At 30.7% G+C, this 24945-nt stretch overlaps 1 protein-coding gene across 1 annotated transcript in view; it reads right to left on the bottom strand.

Moving 5' to 3' along the window:
• Positions 1-5077: 5077 nt before the first annotated feature.
• LOC126772922 (homeotic protein ultrabithorax) overlaps positions 5078-24945 on the bottom strand; it is a 121089-nt gene continuing 101221 nt past the window's right edge. Inside the window, exon 3 of the mRNA XM_050493523.1 lies at positions 5078-6885. The gene's annotated coding sequence lies outside the window, so the exon portion shown is untranslated. The remainder of the gene's footprint in view (positions 6886-24945) is intronic.

Below are 24945 nucleotides of genomic sequence, written 5' to 3'. Positions count from 1 at the left end.
AATTTCAACATAAAAGACTATCAAAGTTACTCCTGCTTCTCTACGGATTTTGTTACTAGGCGTAGAATTAAACGTGCTTTATGTTTTTTTTTATTATTATAGATTTAGAGAATAGATGGCTCAGTGCATAGAACTCATAGATCCTAACTTAGGAGATCAAGGATTCAAGTCCTAGCAAGCACCACTAAGATTTCACGTGGCTATTGTATTTATAAATCATCTCATACTTAGTAACGAGGAATTATATAGTTATCAATTCTACCATCATCATCACCATCACCATCATCCATTTGTGTATGCACCAATCCTCGCTGCAGCAGTGTTTTAGAATGGGCTCCAATCCATCTCCTTAAGAGAAGGGATTGCCTGTACCCAGCGTTGATACTTTTACGGATACTGTTTTTATACGGCTTGTAATTAAAATTATCTTGTTTTTCTAAAAAATACTACTTGGCTTTAATTCATCATCATTAACATAGCACTGTATTTAAATACCGCCCGGTATTTCCGATCAGTCTGATTATTTTAATTATCACAACAAAAAAAAGGTAATTAACGGTACGTATGCAAAATTGTACAAAAGTCCTTATTGATCGTAGAATAACATAATTAAAAACACTTTACCTTAATAAAACGTGTAAATATATTGTAATTAATTTAATATATATTATTTGAATAACAAAATGAAATGCATTACATTTGTCGGCATAGTTTAATTAAAAAAACTTTCTTAGGTATAATCATACGGCACCGCCGTTTCTTAAACTTTAGGTAATTGACAGTAAATAAATCTTTCTTTCATCATTCATTATATATTTATGGCTTTGAAAACAGACAGATTATATTTGAACTGTAACAAGTGTGCTCAATTCAATGCATCCTTTTCCAACATTAAAAATATTTTATTTTAATAAAATCTTTTTTTTTTATCCCAGTAAAAAAATAGTTTGCCAGTTTTGACTCTACATATATTTGAGTTTATCAAATTTTCATTTCGTCCAGAAGTTGCTTGTGTCGGTAAATGATAATTTTAAATAAAAGGTTTTTAGCGTATATATATTTTATAGAACAATTAAAATTTATCCTATACATAACTTTTTTTTGGAAAGCTGACGAGTTCTTGAGCCTCTTCAGAATAAATAGTTACCTTGAATATTCCGCGTCCAAAGGATCTGAGCTGATATGTCCATAGAGCCTGTTACGATCGGTTATTTACAATAAATAATTCTCCCAGACGGACCTGCACAATATCCTATCTTGAGTAAAATAACTAGGTTGAGATATGATAATTATAAAATACTACCTTACCTAGTCTTTTTTTTATCTTCCTGATTCAGAACAAATATAAACAATTATAATTTGCATTTTAGTTTGACGATTAAAGTATGTAAAGATGCCTTACTTTCATTACAAAGGTTACGCAGACTACAAAAATAAGTTAAAAGCTAACGAAAATTCTATATTGTCCAGTAGTTAGAACTGAGGTTTTATTTATTAACAATTTATCGCGAGGAAACCTCAATGTGTCGGACATCATGTGACATTCTGCCACATGTGACATCTACCAATACGGACTGTAGCAGCGAGATAGAATAAGCTCCAAAACTTCTGCTCAAGCGAAAAGATGATTGCCCAAAAGTGGAAAATTTACTGGATAGTATTTTTTTTTTACTACCCCTTGATTTTTTTTATTCTTATCGAATAAACTATCTGACCTCAAATTACTTGACTACTTGTATAATTAAATAAACTAAACCATGGTCCAGAAGACAGTCCTACGTAAGACCCGAAAGTGGATTCTGTACGGTCGAGCGAATGGCTGAATAATTGCAGTCCCTCACCAGGTGGACTTGAGTCATTACTCTAACTGTAATCCGGAATACATCCTGATTTATTGTGGCCGCCAGACAAATTTACGTGTTTTATAAAAAATGGGGCTTATTCCGCTCGTAAATAATAGAAGATCCCCGAAGATGAGTTCCGTGACGCAGTATGTTTCTTGTGTTTTTGGCTTACGTAACTTCGTGTTTTCCTTGTAAAGCTATTTTAACAGAATGAGAAATTATTATGCTGTGATAAAACATTTTAAGTATATTTTTCTAGATCTCAATATGAAATGTTACCTAATTCTACTTCCTCATTCTCGGCTTCATATTTGTTCTTGTCAAGTTGCACTATAATTAGCGGTTAATTAATGATAAAATAGACACTGCTTTCGTTATTTTCTAAACGCTACAAACAGAAATACCATCGGCGTGCATTTAATTTGAGAATATACCTAAACTTGAATCCTTCTATTTCGCTTGAAACTATGACATTAAAATAGGCAGATACACATTTTTCAGAATATTAAAATGCCTGTATATACAAACAGTATGCAAATATGGTTCGTATTCGCTTGGCAAAGCTTCGATCCCCACGTCCCGGCCTCGCATGCACACTTCCTGTTTGGCACGACACCACGACTACTCTTATACCTACCTGCCAAGCGTTATTTTCTAGTAGGTATCGTGTGTTTAAGTATACAACAAACTTAATAACCACATGATTATAATATGACATAGAGGAATATTGTTTTTTATTGTTTTGTCATGATTACATAATAGGTGTTAAATTGGGATCGTACCATATAATGTCATGCCTCTTTCATACATATGCCGAGCTTACACGGTTAGCGAGAAGGTATATAGTCCAATCTACTATCGGGCTGTGTAACTCAAAAATAATCTATGCTAATATTATAAGGATTAAAGTAACTCTGTCTCTCTGTTATTCTTTCAAAGCTAAGCCACTAAACCGATTTGGATGTTCGGTATGAAGCAAGCTTGAACCCAAAGGAAAGCAAATCCGCGAGCGAAAAACTAGTATAAGTAAGACATATAGTTCATGTTCCACCTAATAAATTCTTCTGCTCATACTTATATACTAACAGATGATGTTTCTTGTTACCAAGTGTGAGTTTATATTAGCTTTTAATTCCATTTTTACTCGATCATAATCTTAGTTGTTCATATCTTAGAATTTATGGGGGAATGTTATCTTTATTTCTTTAATCTGTATTTCTTTATATAAATATAATCAGTGTTGTTTCATATTCATATGAAACATAGTTGTATGTTAATTCCAAGGAGTAGTAGATAGAAAATAAAAACATACGATAATATATAATATTGATGAAATATTATATTTATTATGGTGCATATCAGTTTCTGATATTTACCGTTTTCTACGGTATTTTTTGAGTTTTTGCTTAGAGAATAAACCTATAGGTATTTTTAAAAGCATCATATAAATTATACATAGTTAAAAGAACGAATCTAACACAAACTGTGCAGTGCGATCGTCAAGAACTCAAAAGAAAATTATCATTATATATTTTTTCTATGTTATAATATTTAGGTGAGGTAGAAATAAATAAATAAACTATTTACAGTAACAGAATTTTTATTTAATGCAGATCCATCTTGCACTGTAGCCGATATTGTACAAAAAATTATAATATCGCTTTAAATTCATAATATTATAGGTAATATATACATAATTGTATAATATTACACTTTCTCACACAGTTACAATTGTAAAACACATACATTTAAATCATTTTAACTAGAATCCGTCGAGTTTTAAGTATTTCTCTTCATTATTACTAATTAATATTAATCAATTATAATAGGTATATTACAATCAATTGGGCCTACCTATTTACGTATGATCGATATTTTTTTAACATAATTTACGTATTACATTCGTGAGCACGTTCCCATATAAAATAAATAAACATTTAATACGATTGTAAAATAATAAAATTATATTTGTATAAACTTCGAAAACAGTGAATTACAAAAACGAGTGAAAAAATTTTGAATTCCGATATTAATTTCATCTCAATGATAAAAGCTTTATAAATAAGACGCTTATAATATTTACAATATATTTAACAAAGTTACAATGAAACTTAGACGTGGATTCTTTCTTGATAAAATGAGAAATAAGTAAGTCTTAAACTAGTTTTTTGTTTCTTTCTTTTATAAGTAAAACACGTGTTTGAAAGAAACAAAAAAAAATAATCGAAAATTAATTGCAAAGTTATCAGACCAATTATATGTATAATCAAAGGAACTTTTCGAGGTAATTTAATAATAAAAACAATGACATTTTATCTCCAGACCCTTACTACATCATTGAAGAATGTTTTAGTAAAAAGTATTAATCCTATAATCCTGATGTCCGCGTAGATATACGCCGTTTAAATATCGATATAAAGTAAAGTATATGTCACTACCATAAAGGTGGTATAACATATGTTTGTATGTTGGAATGAAATCTATTTTATAAGTATATATTTTATATTACGATTAAATTTTATACAAATCATAATTTAATATATTTTGAATAATTGATTTGTTATTTGGAATTATATCAGGATATTTATATATATGATATATCATGAATATTCTAATTATGTAACTAAAAAGCTTGATTTGGTTTTATTAATCAGTTTTATTTTTGTACATATTAATATTTAAGTATATAATTTATTTATTATGTTTTAAATGAACTTCCTTCATTAATTTATTTTTACGCGAAAGTTAAACTGGTAAAGAATATTATCAAGCATAAGGTTCACCATTTTCACTCCGATGATCAAAAAAGTATTTTAAATAAATATATTAGGAAATATGCAGACATCTCTTTTTGACGGCAATGTTTTCATCCTTTAAGAGGCATTCTCTATCTCTCTTACGAATAAACATATATTATGAATATTATATAATATTACGAACTGTTTTCAACTTATAAGCGTCTAAAGATAAAATGACAATAATGAAAATAAAATATATATATTAGCTAAGAATACACTGAAATTGCATTTGGCACTTTATCGTTGGATAACACAATAAAAGTATCGAAAGAATCACGACCAAATTTTTGACGATTACTAAATTACAGAAGACAAATTACGTATATGTTTATAGGAATCCAAAAATATTACCACTACTGTATCTTAAAATAAATTATATTACTCCTTAATATTAATAGCTATTCGTATACTGGGCACAACTAGTTTTGATTCTTGTCATTTTTTAAGTGACTACAGGTAAGCTAAGAATAAGTTAAGCTATCGACTAAAATGGAATATTTTCATACTAAAGCCTTTCACGTTACGTATATAGGTTCTAGGAGTGACGTCGACGTTATGGACATTCGTTTATCTGTAAAATATTTATAAAAGACATCATTATTTCAGATTGCTCTAAAAGAAAGCGTTTTTATACAAATAAATGATATAAAATGTTCTTTTATTTATCTCATATTTATAGTATTTTACTTTAATTTTCTGTTACATCATATTTTTACAATACAAACAGTTTTAAGACTATAATATTTGATAAATCATTTTAACGTTACGTCACGCCAGTACTTTGCAATCTTCCATATAGACACAATTTTAAATAATTTCTGAACGTATACAGACGTTGTACATCAGTTTCCAATATTAATTCATACTAAACTTATAATTATATACACAGTTAACATTGGGTAGCACGTTACGGCATCAAATGTTTTCTAGGAGTCGCACAGATTCATCACAAGTGCGATTAGACGGAGCCTATTTTTTAAGTCCTTAAAGACCAAAATCTACATTCAGTATAAACTGCACAGATAACGTGGTACTAATATTATTATTTATTTTGCCCCCCACTATTTGGGTTAAAATAGAAAACTTTAAATCTGAAATGTGGCAAGTTATCGATAAACCCAATGTGTGTAGGTATTTGTACATTTTTCACTTTTTTTTTTCTTACACTAATTTCAATAAATCTTAAATAAAATTCTGTCCTGGACGCAAAATTACAAGCAATGCTTTTTAAATTTAGAATTGTACTTCAAGAAAGTAGTAGAAAATTAATACGAAAAGTGAAATTCGAGAACAGCATCTTATTCAAATACAGGCATAGAGTAACTTAAGTGCTAAATTTGCATCGATCCAACTGCGCGTTTTGGCAGATAAACTGCGATTCCGAGTGAGCGATAGTGGGGCACAATTCGCACGATAAATAAAAACACAATTCCATTTGAAGCTCGAGGCTGCGGCGCGGCGGCGTGTCCCGTGTACCTCAGCAGGCGTTCAAGATTTATACAGGGAGATGCGGAACAATATATCACGAGGCAGAACAACGCGGGAACTCAACCTATTCCTAGTGTGGAACAGCCACCGTCCCGATGGTACCGATAGTGGATCAGCTAGTCGATATCGACAATTTCGCTTTACAATTCTCTCGATAAACGTCTGTACACTGACGTCTCTATTTATAACACTCGACCTAACGTTCACATTATTACCCAACTTCCCTAAAATATTGACAAAAGCTAATTAATATTAATAGAAACGTCTATTTAATAACAAGTTGAGATTAACATAACGTATGCATACATAACTCAAGCTAAGCGATAAATAAGCGGACATCGAAACGTGTATTTTTCATACGAGCTTCATATAATTTATAGTCGACGATGATATCGCGACTGGTTCTTTTATTTGTGAAATAGTGATACGCGGAGTGTGCTCGGTAAGCGTTACTAACGGGAAATTTTGACAATAAATCTTCGGCAGTCGATTGCCTAAGCGTTCGTGTGGGCTGGCACAAAAATTTATTCGACAGTCGACTTTGATATCTTGATCTCTCGACGTCAAACCGAGTCGGGCGAGTGGAGTAAATCAAGCGGCAATACGACAATCCATACAGAGCACATTTTATTGCATACAAAATGGGAGATCTGGAATGCTATGACATATCACGGAGCGCGCTGACATTCACTCGCGTTGAGCCCTAACATCTACTGCCACCTACCAAGCGACAACGCATTACACGCGACGACCACCTGAAACAAAAGGAAAGCGAAATTAATAAAATGCCAATTAAAAAACAAAATTAAAACGCATCGACGTTTATATTATTTGCGAAATAAATTTAATTTTAATTAAAGCAGCTGTCGACGAATTGCATTCCTGTACAAATAAATGTATTAGATTGTAATTGAAAACTCACGTGTCGACTATATTTATGCACGTTAATAATATATCTTAGGAGTATGTTTAAAATTTTCATAAAGCCATTATCAAAAGAACGAACGAATTAGGTAACGCGAGCCCAAGGCCATCTAACCGAGTCAGTATTGTAACAGCTATATTATGTATAAGTCATGTTCACGAAATATTTTTAAATGTTTAAGTTAATTTCTAGCGTAATGCGAATTTGATAAAAGGCCGTATCTCTGGCAGGCAGGCTCCGACGAGCCGGCTCTGAAATTAAGATGTAACATGATGCGAGAACGAGCAAGAGCTGCTAGATTTATTGCTATACCACTTTGCATATGCTGATTTACAAAGACTAAGGATATTATATAGAGCTGCAACTAGTGTGAGTCGTATCATTTCACTGTATCATTTATTTCATATAAATTTATAATAATTTAAGTGTGCGTTCGTTAGATCGGAATGTGAGATATTATTTTATTCGTTTTTTTACATTCTATTCCTACCAACCTTACATTTTAGTCCAACTACACGCTACTGTTGACTCGTTATTAAAACATAGCATAGTTATTTGTTAAATTATAACGTCAGATTAAATAGAGCTCGTTCAATTAAGTTTTAATTAAGTTAAATTATATTTAACAAAATCATTAAGGATTTTTTTACCCGTAATTGATTATTTATTAGTGTCATTACGTTATTAAATTGTAACACTCCTGTACTATTTATTTTATAATATTTAATCTTATTCAGCTCTTTATAGTTCCCTCGATGCTGATGTTGCCCGTTCGCGAAGGCGCGCGAGCGGGACGGCTGTCTCGCCGTCCGCAGTCAGCAAAAAGATATAACAGTCGTAGCACTGTATAACTCAACCAAGCTTTAACTACAGATTAAATATCATCGAATTTAAATTTTATAACAAACTAACCTCGGGTTTTTGTATATATTGTATTACAGTTTTTATTACATACAAATTATCTAGCCTTTCTTAATCAATTTAAATGTTTCAAACCAAAGAACAAATTTAGTTTAGCAGTTTCAGATAAGCATGACTAAGCAAGCGTGACGAAATGCAGTTTTAGAATAAGTATAATAAGTAGGTCCTACTTAATAACCTTCATTATTTTTATATATATATTTTCTATAACGTTGTGGTTACCTGATTGAATTTGTCAACTATATTATTTATTAATGAATAGCAACTTCGACATTCAACTAATTAGTTCTTTGTTCAATGGAGTACGTACTTGAGAATTGTCTTCGAAAAACAGCGCAATAAAAGTTAAAAAGATAAACGAACTACTTTAAAGAAGTCAAAGCGGTACAAGACGGCTTACCTTCCTTCCTACGGAAGGTGATAAAGAAGGAGGACGCCAACCGAATAATTGATACGATTATGTGTTACTACACAGGCGACGGGAATACCGAAATCGCAGCAGCTAAGTATTATTATACCTATATTTATTACACACATTTTTTTGAATATAAATAGGTTACGTTTACTATATAAATATAGCATATTATCCTTCGAGGATATGGAATTTGATAATTATATAAAATAGATGAAGGTACTACTTAGTAGTACCTTCATCTATTTTATATAATTATAATAAAGGCTTAACAAGATTTGTTTGAAATAGAATATTATCAAATTATTATAAATGATACAGGAGCTAAAATATAGTTCTAGAAAATCTAATTCGTTTTTTGAACATACGTCATTCGAAAGTAATAAGATTTAAATGAGTCATTATAATAGCTTATTTGTATTATATTTTTGATATAAATTAAAACTGTTGGTAAATTAAATAATTTTAAAGAAAAAAAACACATCAGATCTCCTTATCAAAAGTTCACGCGAATCGCGGACATACACAGGTCGTATTAGTTATAAAATAGACTAAAATATCGTTACATGTACTTGCTGATATTAATATCAGCTAGTGAAATATAGTATTTGAATGTTCAATGTCTTGTAAGAAGATATCGCAATACAAAAACTTAAACACAAAACGTATTTTTGCGTCTTTAATATAGAGAGTGGTTAATGACCTAAGTTAGATAAACATCCTGAATTGAATTCTATTTTCAGGCACTGACCAGTACAAGTAAGAACAATGGAAGAAGAGCGGCAAGCGCTCCGTCAAGTGCGAGGGCCCATAAATCCAACAGGACGCGCAATTTGTTGAATTACAGCATGCGCCAGGCAGCCACCGGGCCGACGCGAAATTAGCTCCCACAGAGATAAATTGACGGCGGCCCGCTAAATAAATTATTTGGGAAAACCGAGAAAAAACGGGCGTCTTCCCTTGATAAGGGTTGCACGCATTCTACCGTGGAAATAATGAATATCGACCGCCTTGTTGCGAAACATTATGAAGCTCCTTATTAAATAACCTAAAATTCCGATGATATCGTTATCAAATGCCATTCATCCATATTAATAATTCTGATTGAGTTAAGGTACATTTCACGACACCGAAGTTCGTATTGACTGCATCGCAATCACTCAATTCCTTTTATCTAAACTGCAATCTGAATTGTGAGATACAAAAAACATTAGCACCGCTCTTGAATCATTAAATTCCATATTCGCTTCTGGAATTTAATCGCTAAATTATCACTTCACGGCATTTTATCGCGTCCAAATATATCTGATGGTTGTAATAAATGATAATTTGGAAACACTTTCTTAATTATACAATTGTTTTTTTATTGAAGTCAAATTTGCATAGAGATGAGGAGATATACCTTCTCTAGATAGATAGATCTAAATTTGAAAATATTTGATACAAAAAGGTTTTAGTTTTTCACGTTGACTAAATCTAACGTGCTTTACTTTATTGTTATATACCTGACTACAATTTTAATAATGCTATCGAAATGTTATAGAAATTATACAACATAACTTTGATGTAAGAATTGGATATATTTTTGTAGATCTTTAAAGTGCATTCTAGTACATTTGTGCATTGGTAGACATAAAGGGTTGGCACACCCTTTCTTTCAGCGGGAATTAATCTTCGTTGTATATTCGAGATTTAGCCGGCAATAAGAAAGACACATAGGTGAGCTTACCGAGGGGCGCGAACGGCAAATTGTCTCAGATTCAGTCTCCCCACCCTGGAGGATTTTATTACATTCGTTAACGCATATTAGATTAATGTGTAAACACTTTAAATTTGTATGCAAATCGTAAGAAGATTAAGCACAATTGATGCCAATGTAAAAAAATCAAGAAGCTCAAAATGTTTATATTTAATACAAAATTAAACAAGTAAGTTTTCAATAATTTTAGTTAAGTAAAGTAAGGTGTTTTATCCATCGGCTGGATAAGATCTGAAGCTCGTAAATGTTCAACAGTTGGATAAGATGCCCTCTAACTTTAAAAGATAGGGACATATGGCAGGATATCATTTAAGAAATGCATGTTTCCTCACAATGCTTTCCTTTACCACCACGCGGTGTTTACGCGGATTTTAATGGGCGCTTCGGTTAACATTGTTTTGTCCACTTTGGTCAACTCGGTTCAATGAATAAAATAAATGGCCATTAATAAAAGAAAAACATTATTACATATACTAAATATGTTTAAGTTTGAATCTGTGTTAATGAAAACAAAAGCATAAGAACGAAATAATAAAATTAGAATTAAGAGTACAATTAAAAAACACTTTTTTTATTTAAAAAATAACATATACCTTAAATATCTATGACTTAAATTGTCTATACTTAAAACCATATATTACACTAGTTTGACAGCAATTAATTTAGTGTTTCTTTTAGGGAACCATTTTTGAAATGACTTGGCGGTGTAGATCCCACCCCTACCTGGGCTATCAATTCATCCCCACCGACGTGTATGCGGGCTGTGTGACGTGCGCCCGACGCCATTTCTGTTTCGTTCAATGTTATTTGGTTTACGTTTAATAATTATTTTATAATTATATATGTTTTATAAATTAGTACACTAAACCAACAGAGTACATTATTTCAAAAAATACGTATTTAATAATAGTGATTATAAGTTCATCAATAGAATCATAATTTAATATAATAATTGTATTGCTTCCTTATTATATTTTAGTTTAGACGGTTTGAATTTTTTGGGAATGTTATATATGTAGGTATATATAATATAAAAATTAGAAATTATAAATATATAAGCTTATTAAATTAGGACAATATGGTACAAAACTGAATTATCTTTTTTTAATTTATTTTTATAAAAGAACCAGAATTCAATAATCTTATAACAAGAGAAACCCAAAAAATTGACTTAAAAAGAGTTGAAAACAGATTTTCGTGCTGAATTCCGATGCGCCCCCTGTCGGGACATTAATCAGGATTTTGGACGGGCGAAGCTAAAATTTTGAACGCTTAAGCCGAGCGTAAATTTCATATAACATGACACTATGGAAAAAATAACGTTGCGTTACCTAATTCAAACATTTGAACGTGTGAAAACATAAACATGAGAATATTAAATGTTTTGGAATATTTATAAAATTCATTGAATATTTTGTCCAAGAAATTAAAACCTTAAAACAAAATACTTATTTTTATAACAGATAACAAATTTTACACGAATAAATTATTTTTTGACGGAAACATGTTTTTAACCCATTTTTAATATATATATTATTTGATTGATAAAAAAGGATAACTATTTTCTTGCCACTTCTTATAATTTATATTTAATATATCTTGTAGTATATAATAAACATAAGTAATATATCTTGTCTTTAAATGACAAATAAAAAGTGTTTTGTAAGAACGTACTACAAATTATAATTTTGACTATAATACAACTGGCATCTGATTTGCTATTGTTAAAAAATATTTTTAAAATGTTAACTCAATATTAAGACTGGCAATAAAACAATAATCTGTCATCGATTAAATTTTAAAAGCACTTAGAAAACTTAATTTGTCCTGTAGTAAACATTAACACTACGGATTAATTTTATTTTAAGAGTCGGCTAATGCGACCGACGGACAGACTAATCCTTCTTTTTTCTTGCTATTTATTTCCGTAACACTTTGTTATGTGTCACCATTAGGCCGAATATGTGAGGGTTGCGATGTAACTATTTTAGGTGCGTACATTAGGTTAACGATTACGCGGTTTTAGTTAAATTGTTTTAGTTTAAATTATTTCAATGTTGATTCATGTAGTTCATAGCATATCTGTTGTTTATGAAGGAACGTTTTCTCATGAAGAAATAATTGAAAGGTTAATAAATTCATTTTATAATACATAGAACTACTACATGGGAAACACATGCAGCCACGATTTTTTTATTACCAAACAACAGCTTTTTAATATGTTCAACCTTTTTTGGTAAGTTAAACATTGTAAGTACTGGCCAAATCAAATAATATCTTAGATATTGGTTGACAAATTAACATAGACTGTGAAAAGTCAAGTAGGTATGCTTTGTAGCCAAGTTTGTTTTTATACATAATAAACACACTTTAAAAATGTGATGTTCACTTTATCATTTTTAATATTAAAACAATTTTACTAGGCTAGCTTGACTATTTATCAACTTTCACGAACATAACTCACTTACTTAATTTAAAATCCGACTAAGAGTAATGAAAAAAAAAATATTTTGTTGCCAAATATTGAAACGAGAAAAACTATTTAATCCGAAAACTTTTGTAGGTTGGAACGGAAAAATAAATCAGCGAGTCGTCGTCGATGCCAAGGAAATAAGACGATATTCTGCTGGCAACATTGCAGTTTATTCTACGTATACATAATCTGTCATACCTACTGCGAGGGATACCGTCACGGGCCGAGAGGCTATTAATTATGAATAATCCGTCCGTGATAAATATCTTAGCTTATCTGTACATTAACAAGCGGTAAGTGTAATACAAGTGTTATTTCGCGAGAATCATTAATTCCCTAACTCTACAATGTTTTTTGATAAAATTTTTCTTTGTAATGTCATTTTGTATCTGTTTTTTTTATATTAGGTAGGCGGGATGGGGCCACCTGATATTAAAGTAGTCACCACTACCCATAAGCATTGGCATTTTAAGAAATATTAACTATCCCTTACATCGCCAATGTGCGACCAACCTTTGGAAGTAAGATGTTATGTCCCTTGTGCATATTTGTACACTGGCCACTCACTGGTTAACTCACCCTTCAAACCGCAACACAACAATACTGTATAATAATAAGTACTGCTGTTTTGAGGTAGAATATGATGAGTAGGTGGTTCATACTCAGACGAACTTGCACTAAGTCCTACTTAGTAAAAATCTAATTTTTTGTATTACAATAACAATATTGTCGTTATGTATTAAAAACGAACACAATCAAGGGTTCCATTTGATTGATATTTTCCAAAATTTGGTCTATTATACAAGTTAAATGTTATTAAGTAAGTTAAAGTTTCAGTAGTTTTTGTTTTAGTTTATTCACACAAGCACGTATTGGTGGTAGAGCTTTGTTCAAGCTCGTCTGGGTAGGTACCACCCACTCTTCAGATATTCTACCGCATAACAGCGGTACTTGGTATTGTTGTGTTCCGGTTTGAAGGGTGAGTGAGCCAGTGTAATTACAGGCACAAGGGACATAACATCTTAATTCCCAAGATTGGTGGCGCATTGGTGATGTAAGTGATGATTAACATTTCTTACAATATTGGTATTGGTGTCTATGGACATTGGTGTCTATGGCCGTTGGTGACCACTTACCATCAGGTGGCCCATATGCTCGTCCGCCTTCCTATTCTATAAAAAATTAAAAAAGTATTGATAAAGATAATTTTATATGAAAATGTTAAGGGATAATTTTATATGAAATGAAAATGTTATACATAAGCCCTTTTTAAATAAGTTTGCAGATAATATATTGAATAGTAAATAGTTTACTTCTTAAGTAGCATTTTGATACGATAGGAGATTAAATGCGATTCTTCATCAGCGTATCCGTCGCAGCAAACATCTTATTATAAATAATATTTTCGTTCAGCAGCAAAATTACAATCTTTCATTCGTTAACAAACAAGCGAGAAAATATAACAGCATCTCGGAGAGAAGATTACTCCTGGGATGTGATCTTTATTACTTAGAATCACGTGATCTCACAATAAACTATTTTTCATCAGTGTTATATACTAAGGCACTGTATTCACACTTTATGTTTTTTCCCTTCATTCCTTAGAAAAATAACAATCGTGACCATACATCAACTTCTTTGGAGCTCGTTACCAAAATCACGTTTATCATAGATCACATTTGTCTAAGGTTTTATTTATCGAAGTTAATAAACGAAGTACCTCCATATTAGGATACAATGAAATTTGAACCCTTTGGTAAGCCCCATAAAGGACAAATTTCAACAATAAATAAATGCTTTACATACGAAATTGTAAGAAAAGCGATATAGAATAGTCGCGAGCCACACACGACGAATTACGAGCGAACCCAGGCTGCGGGGGTTGAGTTATGTGACTTTGGTATATATGTAATATTAATGATATATTAACTGTACTGATAATCTTAGTTAGATTTGGAAAATTAATCATTGCTTTAAATTGTATAATTACAAAAATAAAAATGTTTTAAAACTCCTGTCCAAATAATGCTTGTCAACGGAATGCTGCAAGATGGCGCCGGACCGAGACGCGATTTGTCAGAAGGAAAACAAACAGCACAGAAATAGTTTGAGTTGACAAATTTATAGCGTATCGCGCTCCAGTCACATCCGCGATTTCACTAGTTTATATAAATTTAAACATTAATCATATGAAATAAAAAATTGATCGATAGCTTTCAAAAAGCAAAACTAGTATCTACTTTGTGCAGCAAAGCTATCCTAATTGTACGTCATACACATATTTATTACATAGATTTGAAAAAAAAAATCGTATTTTTGGAACAAATCTATAAAATAGTGTTATATGTTTTTCAACAAGAAATACATCACAGTAAAGAGATAAATATTAAAAAAGCTACTTACATTAGAGTCGAAACACGTAACTAGTTTCTGTGGATATTTGTCTAAGCAGAAGCTACTAGGAGCGGCGGAAAGATTTAGGGCGCTTACAATATTGCGATAACGGCATTTTGTAATTATTTTCTTAATAAAACTTCACTTGACCGTGTAACAAACGTTTAAATTATTATTAAGTAAGCCTCTTAAGGTACTATAAGAGTAAAAAGAAAGTCCCTTTATACAACGTTTATGTGAAAACTTTCTGATGCGCAAAGTCAATTTTTATCAAGATTAATTACACATATTTTTTATTTGCTTATAGAAGAAATACTCTATTTTGGAAAATGGATTAAAAATATAATCGGTTGAGGTTGCATCTTAAATTGCTGTAGTGTTGTGAGTGGCAAGTATGCGCGCGACTTACAGAGGGTCGTTGAAGTTAGGCGGGACAAGAGCGCAACAAGAATAATACAAAATGTTTTTCATTTTCTTTATGTCACCCCCGGCAGTCGTAAAGGCATTAAGCGTGACCAAACTTTTGTTTGATACCAGCAATGTGAGTATGAGCGAGATGATACCTACGTTGCACTCGAAAACTTAAAACAAAGATTTTTTGAAATACTTACTTAAAATGTATTTTAATTTTATAAACAATCCCATATAAAAAGCAACACAAAGGAGCTTGTAATCATACTATCAATGTTTAAATAAAAGAAACGCATAATAATTTTACTTTCGTTTCCAAATGTGACAAAAAGTTTAATTAACAGTTGTATATATATATAGTATATAATCATTTAAAATGCCAAGATGTTTCAATATGTAGATTGCGTTGCCTCGTAGGTAGTTTGTTATCCGCTTGTAATTTATTATTTATTTATACAATTGACATAAATATAAAAATAAATTTCTACTAACACGACGATAAAAATAATCAGTATTAAAATTAAATGTTTAATAGTCGTGTATGTAGTGCGTACTAATGATAAAAAAATACTTATTTTAATTAACAAGGCTATTGACTATGAAGTACATAATCTAAATAATACAAATGAAATATCTATTCGAGTTTATTTCTTTTCGATTGCAAGCACGTAACACATGTACGGGGACGTTCACATTTTTATCACGACTTTCGATCCCTTAGATAGGGGGAAGAAACATGGATATTGAAGAATTAACTCGATTTCGGTGAGATAACGCTAGAAAGATAAATCTTATTATCTGGAATATATACCACTAAAGTATGTGCCTTTATTTTATGTAGCTATAATATAACTATGTTCTTTATTTAAATATTTGCAACCTTTAATAAAAACGAAGGACATTAATTGTCAGTTATCTACTTCTTTCTGTTTTAATGGAACTGTTATTTAAATTTTAAATGAGTCATTTTTATTTTTCATTTGTCATTACACATTTTTTATTATATATACAAAAAAGTTTATATTTATTTTCTATTTAAAATGATTTAATTAAATCAAAAAAGCGTTTTTAATATACAAATTCGAATTTCGAATTAACAAAATAAAAAAATACATTCTTCAATTTGCAAAAGGCGGTATATTTTTAATTAATAAATAGATTGTGGTTCGATAAATGGAGTCAAGTGTTATCGCTTCTATTATAAATACGATATACGTTAAATAATTAGGTGTTTTATTTATTGCCCTTATATTAACTCATTAAAACTGACAATATCTAATTAGGAGTGGTTTGAGTAAATAGACATCATTAAGAACTTTTTCAATGATGTATATCGCTTGAGGGGTTTAGATAATAAATTCATTAGGTAGGAAGTTGCCTATACAATGGTATTTCGATGTAAATTAAACTATTACTAAGGGAAGTTGAATTCTAAGTGTTATTTTTATAGTTTATTTGATGTTTATCTTGTATATTTTACTGTTTTGGTTTGAAAGAAATTTGTGTGTATGTTTTTTTATACATATATTTATTATTTTATTTCGAAGATATTAGGTTACTTTAAATTCTTTGAAATAATTAGCAAGCGTGTCGCCGCTGACGTCACGGTTCCTTAACCATTTAAGTACTTATCTACTTATTTTTGTTTTTATATACCTACAGACGCATGGCAAAGTGCTAGATACAAAATTGTATCTGAATAATACCTTAAGCATTACAGAATGAGATATTATTTAAAAGAATACACGAGAAATAATGTAGTATTTATATAATATATTTTAAGAAATGTTTAGCTGTTTGTAAAATAGTTATCATTTTATACCTACAATATTTTTTTATTTGTTTTATAACGGAATTAAACTAAAAAACATATGACCTTTTAAATATTAAGATAAAAGTGATTACGCGTAACAAGAGTAATTACTTTGTTAGACGAGAAAGACGCCCGTCGAATTAACGCCTACTACCAGCCCCACTACAAACGGGTTCCGTAGGATAGCGTGGTCGGTGAAGATTTACAAAATATTTTGAAATATTACTTCTGATGATGATGAAACATTTCTTACCCAAAAAAAATGAAAAGAAGGTTTTACTACTGCCATGTGTTATATATAATAATTTTTTCCATATAACTTATCACGCAATTAAAAAAAGAAATCTTACATTAACGTAGGTACTTACATAATTTTAGTAATGAAAAACAAAACTTTCATTTAATCTTTGAATTTATACCACATTTTCATATAACTATCGTTTTTAGAAACGAAAACGTTGCACAAGAAAATTAATTACATCAATTACTAGACGGTACACTATCGCAATGAACTAGAGACTGAGACCCGGGGCTACCTGTGGCTCGCCGTAATAGCCCGGTAATAATATTTTATGGTCATTACCTTTGTAAACACGGCTAAAACGTTTCACCGGATAAAAAACGACAATTGCATTAAATGGGACGAAAATTTTAAAAAAAGAACAAGAGATCTATTGACAAACCGACAATAACGTTTTTTTTTTAATTAGCCGTGCCTTTTTTAAAATTCGTCACGTTTCTCACAATCGCTATAGAACGTTTTGTTTCATTTTTGAAGGAGACTTGAGTTTAGAGAATGCATTTTATTTTTTAAAGAGAAAGCATAGCACCGTGAAGTATCGTTCTAGGAAGTCGCCGACGGGATGGGGATGTGCCAAAAAGAGATAAAGTAGTTTTATTGATCTATACGGACGTTCGGGCGGCGCGAGTGTGAGTTGAATGAAACGAAGATAACTTGCCGCCCCAACATCATCCATCCCCGTCAGATGTTCGAACGTTCGTATAGCCCCATCCCGCTCGGGCCACGTGACCTAAGCAGGGTGTAACTCACCCTACAAAGGCCATAACTTACTCATAGCGATAGGCGGTACTGTCGCGAAAAACATGTCCACTTTATTTTTATTTTAAAGCGGTTTTCTACTTTTCTCTATACTCTGATAAACAAGTTTATTGTGTCATTTATTTTCTTATTATATTACCTATCTATAGAGAGAATTAAATTTTACGTTAACCTCCTTAACTTCTCCAAGACTCTCTACTTAAATAGACCAGTTTAGTCTTATTTATTGCACCGATATAATACAAAATCCAACAATGACAGTATTTTAAATATCAATATTCAATGCGTTGTATTTATTACACAATATTAAGAACAAAAATATATATATTAAATCGTAAATTAATATCGTTACCATACCGGGAAATATCTTTTTATTTGGCGCTGTTCATACCAAATGTGCATCTCATAAATTACGACGCTCCTTCATTATTCCTTTCTCTTTCTCGCATTCGTCTTGTTCCTACGCTTTATTAACAGGGTCAATCCACTGGGGCCTATACGTGCTTGATAAAAAATAAATTAGAACATTTGTTATTGTTATGACATTATGAGTTTATAGGATAGGAAGTATTTTGAGTTTATAGGATTATTTACTTTCTGTTTTATTTAAAACTAGTTCTTACCGGTTCGCTTATATTGGCTGAAATTAAAGTTAATTTTTTTTTATGTCCCATTCGATAAAATAATCGGCTTCCATATCTGAAATATTTGAGTTTATTAGAATCTATCGAGACGAAAATATCACAATATCAGTTATATAAGCATTGAGTGCTTCTAAGCAACAAACATAAAAAATACACAAACTATGCATTTTAAAATAAATATGAAGCTTAAAATTAAAATTCGATATTTTTATTAAAATATTATTAAATTTGCATTTAGTATTAATGTCGGCAATTCATTATTTGCTGAATATAAATTTAGTTTTATTTAAACTTAATTTAACTTTATTCAAACACAATTGTTTCTATCCAGTTTGTCGAAAGATTTCAAAATAAAAATGTAATAAGAAAATAAATCAATAAAACTTTATTGAATTATAATAGGACACCACACAGATTTTTTTTTCTGTAATAAATAACGAGAACAACACGAATGCGTAGTTAAAAACGGACCGCAAAACGAGCATATCATAATAATTGTATCTGTTTACAAAATTAATTTCAAGTGGCACTAAAACCGAGCCGCAATCACGACCGAGGTGTTAACCAACCGTAAACGTCAACTTAACGATCACGATAATCGTAAACGTCTCGTAAAACAAATAATTATCGTTGTAAACTTCTGTTCGGATAATCGGTTGCAATGAGAAAAAAATATATGCATTTTAATACGCACCCACTTATTCTATAAAAAATAATATCTCAAATAAGGATTACGTGTTTTGAATAGGCTCTAGATATGTATATATATATAGTTGTCATTAAGTATATTATTTTATAATTAGTTTATGATAATGAAAATATTTAAAACATATTCATACTTACATTATGTAGACTTTTTCACAATCAGTAAGTAATCTTCTTTATTAAATAAACATTTGAAACAAAAACCCCACAAAAAAAATCTTATTTTTTTTATAGAATAAGAAAGCGGACGAACATATGGGCCACCTAATGGTAAGTGGTCACCAACGCCCATAGACATTGGCATTGTAAGAAATGTTAACCATCGCTTACATTACATTATACATGTTATGTCCCTTATTCCTGTCTCAGTCACCCTTCAAACCGGAACACAACAATACCAAGTACTGCTGTTTTGCGGTAGAATATCTGATGAGTGGGTGGTACCCACCCAGACGAGCTTGCACAAAGCTCTACTACCAGTAAAACACGTTTTTTTATATGTTCATCAAATCGCAATAATATTATGGAAAATATAATTAATTAACAAAGTTAATAAACAATTTTTGCGACTTAAAAATTTCTGTCATTTTTATTTATCTTAATTTTTATTTACCATGCTTGTTACATTGCTTTATTTTATATGCTTCAAATATAAGTCTTAAATTTTAAATAAAGTCGAACATTTTATATGGCAAGAAACGCCATCTATTATCGAATAGTAATAAATCGATAGCCAGTATTCATTTGTTCAATTTTGTACTAAAAAGCCATTAATCATAAACAAGTAATTTTTATATTTATTGTTATTACCTATATTTTTCATTATCATTCCCTGGTAAGAACTTAGATTTAATTTTTCTTGGCTGCTTTTAATGTTGCCAAGAAACTAATGTAATAAACCATAATATTATTTTATATTTTATGTCACGTAATAATGACAATCTAATTTAGAAAAAAAAAAATTTACCAAAATGAAAGTAAATTTAAAATAGATTTAAAATAAACTTACTTTTATTACTTTACAAAGAAAAATACTTTAATACTACTTATAAAGTGACAACTCGTCGCCCATTTGAATCAAACTTTATAGCCTCATAAAACATCGCTTGTGGTAATAAAGTGATTTATCCCATAAAGTAACAGCTGATAGCCGTGATTACACACAATACGAGAGACTCATAATTTTACAACCAATTTACAAACAATAAAAGTCGGTCTCCTGTCTTATACGCCCATTCACCCTCCGATATCTCCATATTCGAGCCCAAAAGTCGCAGCTCGTAAGTTTTATGGGTATTCCAATAAAACCATAACTCGAGAGGTCAACGTCAACTACCTCTTGACAACTATAGATGGCGCACATTCTACAATCGAAGCTTAGCGCCATCTGTGAGCGAATTACTGAAGCTTTTTATGAGTCATTTGAGGTCGTCACATCGTAAAATAAATGTTTTATGAATTCGGACGATGCCGCTACAATAGCTCTGCGTAATCGGTACCTTGTATATCGTTATATGAATTTTATAAGAGCTCACAATTCTATGTTGAAATAATTATAAATTTAAATTAATTAAGTTATGTCCATTAAATAATAAATGCAAACTTGAAAAAAAAGCATCAGATTAGTGTCTATAGTTTTAACCAAAATATTTGTATTTTGTAACACGTCTTGGGTCATACGAATCCAGGTAAAGAAATCCGTATAAAATAAAGGAAATTCGGATGTGTACTACTCGTATTATATGAAGTGGCTGGCAATATACGAACTGTAAATTGCATCATAAACATTCACTTGCCACCGCAGTACGCTTCCACCAGGCAAGCTTTCCCGCTTTTATTAGTTCTCTCTTTCACCACAGACGTGGATGCGCTGTTGTCGATTGTAAACGATTTATGCGACATCTATCCGCGGGAGAGCGAACTTCTTAGTGTGACGACAACATGACAACAAGTAATTCGTATTAAATAATTTAGTTACCGCGTTTGTCAAAATCATTGAAACATAAATTAAATTGCAAAATTGATTAATTTAATTAACATTAAGGTTAAAGTTATACCAAATATTTTATTCATTTCAAAACTTATTCATATCAAAACATGACAATTACTTTGATACATAACTACGATAGATGGCGCTACCGGTATTTGGTTAACACTTGAGATTTATTATTTTTATATAGAAACTATTTTAACCGCTTTAAGTAATACAAAAAAGGTTATGCTTTGATTATATTTTTTATGTGTAATAGTTTTATACAAAAATATTTATATATCTTAATTAATTAGGTAATTACACAACTACTAGTAGGTACTTTATCTAAAAAATAAAATATCTGAGTAAGTATATTTTAAATCTGAATTTATATTTGTGCTGGTATCGACAATAATTATTAATACTAAAATATTAATATCCACTGACATAAACTATAATATATAAGTTATTTTAATAACTATGGGCCACTGTATGTCGGTATATTATTATTTTATTATTCTTTAGTAACTTTTAAATAATTCGTTAATTTCAAAACAATTATCATAGTGAATATTCAAGTAAAACAATTGATTTTCTTTAAAAAAAATTACATCTAAATCATGTATTTAGTTATCGCAATCTAACTCCAAATTGTTATAAATATGAATAAGACTACATGAAATACATCGAACAATATTCCAAAATCCACCTAATTACATAAACAAAGCAGTTCTAATCCACTAAAACTGTACCGAAGCCTTTTACATAAATCCAATCTAAAAAGTTACCCGATATCTAGGGTAATTATAAAAGCTGGGGCGAGTGACAAATCCTCTAATAAAACAACAAGGAAATAATTCGGGCATAAATCGCCCTCTCGGTGTGAATAGAATAGCAATTATTTGGTTGAGTTGCTACTTACTCTCTCCGCAAGGAACTACTAACCGTTTTCGATTTTAGAAAACCTTTAAATTGTACTAGAATATCATAAATGTTTTTCATTAAAATACATAATTAATAACTGTTAAATATTATCGGTAAATTACCTATGGCTTAATTATTTTAAAATATTTTTATGTTTTAACATAAAACTAATTACTTTTTAAATTTCATATAAAGTAATTTATTATATTTACATGTATCTAAGCATTCCTTTTTTAAATACCTATGTTTACCGGCTCGATTTTCAAACATAGTACTTACTGTATTTCTTGTTTTAAATATGTGTAGCGTGTTACCCATAAGGACTTAAAAAAACACAAATAATATTATATCTTAGTATGAATATCGTTTACGAAATAGATTTCTGAGGATATTTCAGATCGAGTTTCAAGTGACTTTCTGTTGGTGGGGTCTCATTAAACTGCCGTTCTTATTGGACCTCCCTCACACTTCATATTCTATGGTCTAATGAACTATGTGACGGATCTTTATTATTGGGCATAGAGCTGATGAAATCTTAATTATGTTAGCTTCCTCGTCTTAATTATCGTGTTGATATCACATCGATTTAGATAAAAGTGCTTTGTGTTTAGTATTTAAATTAAAACTAAAATATTAACGTCGTAGGCACAGAACGAGTTATATATAAGCCTCTACGCTCCGATGTCACTTGTTAATTTGAAATAGATAATCGAAGTTCAGTAGTAATTTAATTCAAAACATATTTCTAAACAAAAAGGAATTAATTATAATTTTCTCTAAAGTTAATCAAATGAGATAAAATCCAATAGGCTTCTACTTTAATCTCGAACAATACCGCGAGACAGAGTTTGGAGCAATAAAGAATGATAAATAAAGATATACGCCGTATCTCCGAGAAGACGGATAGGGGTCGCTGAGGCCCCGAGAAAAAGTTGAAGGGTTAAACCCTCTCCGGTTATTTACTAGACAGTCCCCGAAGCTACGGTTTGATAGAGTTTTTAGTTATCTCAATTTTAGGGTCGAATTTTAATAAAAATAGTTTAAATTCCTTCAATTTACAAAACATATACCTTGTAGAAACTTAGTAAGGTATTATGTGGCGGTTTGTAATTTTTATTATACAGTAACAGCCTGTGAATGAGCCTGAGAATTTTGAGGAGAAGGTTTGGAGCTTATTCCACCGCGCTGCTCTAATGCGGGTTGATGGAATACACGTGATACAGAATTTCAGTGAAATTCGACACATGCAGGTTTCCTTACGATGTTTTCCTTCACCATCAAGTTCGAGATTAATTATAACAAATTAAGCACATGAAAATTCAGTGGCGCTTGCCCGGGTTTAAACCCACGATCTTCGGTTAAGATTCACGCGTTCTTACCATTATTTTTTTACCTAATTTTTAGTATATTTGATATTAAATATTACCAACTTACATAGCACAGGTAAGTATATTATTACCCTACCTTATCAAGAGAATTTGGTAAGCATATTTATATACCAAATGAATATCATCAATACCAACTCGGTGGTGATTATTTTACATTATGATATATAATCAGACTAGTTAGTTTAACGTTGTCAATAAATGAATTTGTAAAATCGAATTAATTCTACCTGTTTGTAAGTAAAATATGATTCAAAATTATTTACGAATAAAGTAGCAAAAATTTATTGGCATTTATATTATCTTTTATGTTAATGTATTTAACATAAAGATACGAGTAGATCGAAATAAATTATGTATCATATTAATTATATTTGTGAATGAAATATTTCAAAACTTTACTTTGGTACTTATATACTGGTATATATTTGGTACATATAAAGAACATTTGTTATTATGACGTCGTCGCATTCCGACAAATCATTTCCCAGAAATAAATAAAAATATATCGTGATACATTTGAAGGAGGTCAGTTTTTCTGCCACCATAACTCTATATTTCGAATTAATTAAATAATTTCTGAAGTGTTTAGAAAATGCAATACCCATTCAAGCCCATACGTGCTTAGGCTAGTAAATAGTTGGGTATAATAAATAAGCAGGGACGCATGCGCACTGCGCTACGCACTCAATTAACAACTGCGATTTCAATTAAAACGCCTCCGACAATTTATATCTTTTCTAATTTATTCACTTTTGCTTGGTAGCACCCGATTGGTTGCGGACCATTGGCTATGCCTCGTGCCTCGTGTGTGGAGATCTTTTTGCAATATTTACATATAAATGTTAGGATTATCCTTTGAAGAAACATACGATAATTAAACCTTCGATCTTAGCTGGAGCAATGAAAGTGGTATATTGGCGTAATAAAATTTTATTGTATAGAATAAAGGTGTGCATACATTGTGCTACTAATTGCAGCCTTATATTGAAATTTTACACTAAACAAAACTGAAAC

Source organism: Nymphalis io, chromosome 13 (genome assembly GCF_905147045.1).
Source record: "Nymphalis io chromosome 13, ilAglIoxx1.1, whole genome shotgun sequence".
Taxonomy (NCBI): Eukaryota; Metazoa; Arthropoda; class Insecta; order Lepidoptera; family Nymphalidae; genus Nymphalis; species Nymphalis io.
The sequence above is the reverse complement of the archived record's forward strand: the minus strand, read 5'-3'. Positions and strand labels throughout refer to the sequence as shown.